The sequence below is a fragment of the Triticum urartu genome, chromosome 5A (genome assembly GCF_056163025.1).
Source record: "Triticum urartu cultivar PI428250 chromosome 5A, HENAU_Tu73, whole genome shotgun sequence".
NCBI classification, from domain to species: Eukaryota; Viridiplantae; Streptophyta; class Magnoliopsida; order Poales; family Poaceae; genus Triticum; species Triticum urartu.
The window spans coordinates 600137955-600142172 of record NC_141877.1 but is presented as its reverse complement, the minus strand read 5'-3'; the positions used below and the strand labels follow the sequence as shown (position 1 = coordinate 600142172).

Genomic DNA, 4218 nt, shown 5'->3' with positions numbered 1-4218 from the left:
ACTAATTGTCAATCTATTCTCTGCTCGCTCTATGCCTCTAAGCATGACATTCAGATAGATGGTTCAGTGTACATATATTATGCATAATTGAAATGGATCATTGGGATCCCGGTCATCGTAACTTAAAATGAGAGAAGGCTAGCTTAGAGGCTCATATGAGCACGATGCTTGTGGAAAATTATTTGCAACTTTGAAGTCAAAACACACATGAGATAAAACTCGCGACAACAAAATAGATTATGTTGGCTTCGGTTGATTGAGGAAGGCTTGGTTTTGTCCTATCGTCATACTAGAGGTAGAGGTTCCAATGGTCCTTTGCACTGAGGGATTCTGTGCCGAGTGTTGCTACTGTAAATAGGTAGACATGTGATTTGTCGGATGACCCTGGGCAGAAAGGTAGCAATTTCAGTTCCATTGAAGTTGAGAAATTGGAAAACTTGGAAGTATGGAATGTTATACCACTAGAGTATAGTGTGGGTCTTGGGTCTGTGGTTGCATCAGGATGGTGTGACCAACTGATGGCTGCATTGTAGCATTTACAAAAGATGTCGCCTTCGGTTGAAGAAGGAAGCCTTGATTTTCTCCTGTCATCGAACTATAGTTAGAGGCTCCAATGGCTTCTATCAGGCAGGGATTCAGAGTAGAGTTCTGCTGTTGTAAACAGGTGTACTTGTGGTTTGTCGGATGACCCTGTGCACAACGTAGGAACTTTCAGTTTAAATGAAGTTTAAAAAGTTGTAAAACTCGAAAGGGTGGAATGTTATACCACTGGAGTATTGTGTGTTGCTTGGGTTTGTGGTTGCATCGGAAAGCTTGGACCAGTTGATGGTTGCATTGTAGCATTTAGGATAGGTGTTGGTTGAGCAGAGTTATATTGTTGTATATAGGTGGACATGTGGTTTGTCGGATGACCCTGTGCACAAAGTAGCAACTATCAGTTTCAGTGAAGTTTTAAAACTGGAAAACTTGAAAGGGTGGAATGTTGTACCACTGGAGTGTTGTGTGGTGCTTGGGTTTGTGGTTGCATCGGGAAGCTCAGACCAGTTGATGGCTACATTGTAGCATTTAGGATAGGTGTTGGCTGAGTAGAGTTCTGCTGCTGTAAATAGGTGGACATGTGGTCTGTCGGATGACCATGTGCACAAAGTAGCAAAGTTCATTTTCAATGAAGTTTAAAAAACGTAAACTTGAAAGAGTGGACTGCTTCTACCACTGTTGTGTTGTATGGTTGGAATCCCGCCAACAGTTGTTGGGTATGCGGTGGCATCGGGATGGTATTATTAATTCATGGTTACATTGAAGCATTTAGGATAGTGTTGTAGTGTAATTGATATGCACCTATTTGGTTACCGAAAAATTCCAAAGGACCCTGTTGAAAATGATAGACAAAGGTCAATACAATTGAGTGTTTTATAAGAAACAAGCAACAGCGTTATACCGTTGAGAGGCCATGAGGTTGTAGTTGTACAATATTTTTTGTTCTTTTTCTTCCTTGAAGTTGGTTTCTCCGAAGGGGCCTATCAAAAATGATATGAAAGGTTAATAATGTTGAAGGTTTTTATATGAGGCTCTAGTTGTATAATATCATCTGTGTTCCTTTTCTCTTTGAAGTTGCTTTCTCAAATCCACCAACGGGCCTTTTTGATCCTGTGACAGTCTTCTCCTTGACTTTCATACCTTTTGGATTTGCAAGCCTGTCATTGTGTTTTGAAATACTGCTACAGGGGATGTTCACTCCTGCTGCCACTGTAATGGTAAATATCAGTCTTTGTTTGTCAATAGTCTAGGAAATTATTATTAGTATAATATGCACCTTCTTTAGTACACGAGTCTCCCAAATCTGGATCAGCTCTAATCTTCAAGCATTTCTCCACATCTTGTGCTAATTGCTCTGCAAATTTAGCAGCCTTATTGTATGTGTCTTCTGATTGAGCGGCACGAGCAGCTATTTTCAAGAACATTCTGCACAGTTCCTTGTAGCGATTGGACATTCTTGCTTTTAGGTTCTCATGCGGGTTGCATTTGCTTGTTATATCTAGAACCTTGGCATCAATTGTCCATCTTTTCAAGATATATTCTCCGGGGATATGCTTGATATAATTATATCAAGTACCTTTAAGCAATGAGAGCAAAGGATTCCAGAAAACTCAAACCTTTTGCAGCTGCAACTAACCTTTTCTTCTTCTGGAATGAATCTAACAACATGCTCCCGTTGTGTGCCATGAAATTTTACTACATAAATCTTCAACTCTGTGTCACTTTCATCACAAAGCAATGTGTCGTAGTTCAGAGTCCGAAGCACTTGATCTTGAAACATCTTGAATATTGGTGGAGTATATGTAGCTGCAGCTTGTGTTAGCATATAGCTTGATTCAGCCTTCAACTTTGGAGTAGTTTGTGTTGCTTTAAAGTCATAATTCACCTCTTCACATCTTTTATCTGAAACTAGCGTTCAAAATGCTCAAAGAAAGTAAGCATGTCATATTTAACACTAATGTACCTCTTTAGTTCATTGTTCATGCTTTCACTTTGTTGGGTAGTGCTCATGTGGGCAGAGAACGTATTTTTACCATATAATAGTGCCCACTGTTCTTTCTTCTCAAATAGCCATTGCAACCATGCATTGTCACCTAGTCCATACTTGTCAATCATTTTATTCCATGCACTTACAAATTCATCTTCATCTTCTATATCATATATACAATATTGAAAATTAACATTGAATTTCTTATATTCATCAACAACTCCAGCAAGATGCTTGCAATCATTTTGATTCATTTGCCAGACGCAAAGTCTATGGTGAGAATGAGGGAACACTTTACAGATTGCCTTTGCCATTGCTGCATCTTCATCGGTGAGAATTGTATGTGGATGTTTCCCAGACATAACTTTTAGGAAAGTTCTGAAAAGCTAGGCAAAACTTGTAGCAGTTTCATCATAGAGAAGTGCGGCGCCAAAGACAATAGTTTTTTGATGATTATTCACCCCAACAATCAAACCAAATGGGCGTCCATCATCTAGTTTCCCGTATGTGGTGTCAAAGTATATAACATCGCCGAATAATGCATAGTCTGATACCATTTTCGAGTCAGTCTAAAAAATATTAGTTACCAACTCATCTTCATCAACTTCAATTGAATAGAAGAAGTTGACATCTTCTGAGACCTTCTTCCCCATGCATGTACTCTAATACTCCCCCTGTGTCACCATCCTTTGGTTTTTATTATTCTCTCTGAGTACAAACAATTTTTCAAATCTTCACGTATAAAGCCAAGGTTTTCACTTCCACATGCTTCCTTGGCCATCAAATCGAATGTTGCTTTATTTGAAATGCCTACTGACTTTGCAACCTTAGCATTTGCTATATGTGCTTCTGTTACTTTTCTCTAGGATCTCAAGTACTGGGCCATGATTCCATGAGCAAGAGTGTGGTTATGTGATACCTCAAATTCATACACATAATAAAAACCATTTTTAAGGCTTATCTTCATACGAGCAGTACAACCACATCGTGTTTCAGGCCTACTGTAACTGAATGTGTCCTCTCTTTTATCTTCTTGACGGTGGCCTATGAGTTGTAGTAATTGTCTTAGAGCATAAATAAGTGGTTAGAATCAAAACAAATTAGAAGTAACATGTACCTTGACGAGAGCATGTAAATGTGTGTTGCTAGAATACAGAAGAGTTCTTCACTTTATGGCCACTACTTCTTCTGATGCTGAGACCGATAGTTTCAGCATACTTGTTATAAAATAAATAAGCTTCCTCTTCAGACAAAAATGTCATGCCAAGCTTTGGTACCCTTTCATCACTGTGATCTGTCGTGGTTTGTTGCGAATCCTGTATCAATTAGGATTCAATTTAGTTAATCCACAGACATGGCAAATGGCAATCATATTTTCCTACCACAAGTTTTGATCAACCGATTCATGAATCATATTTATCTGTCTTGCAATCATATATGTCTTGGGAAACATGCAGTGCATTGAGGGATCAATATTGTAGTAGTCTTAAGGTTTAGAGGAGAAATCAAGATGGACTCTACAATCCTTGTTCTATTTTATACGGTTTGTGCAAGAATGTCTTCTCATCCAATTAAATGTGAAATCGGGGTACTGTACATGCTCCTACTTTGTTTTTCCAAATGCAACAGAACTAACTTCTTGTCGTTGTTTCGCATCTGCAGATTGTGGTCACTAGTCATGGTTTCCTGTACAA

The 4218-nt window shown here is 38.8% G+C and overlaps 1 pseudogene; it reads right to left on the bottom strand.

The window, feature by feature from the left end:
- Positions 1-1570: 1570 nt before the first annotated feature.
- On the bottom strand, positions 1571-2362 carry LOC147973225 (protein FAR1-RELATED SEQUENCE 1-like; annotated as a pseudogene).
- Positions 2363-4218: the final 1856 nt, after the last annotated feature.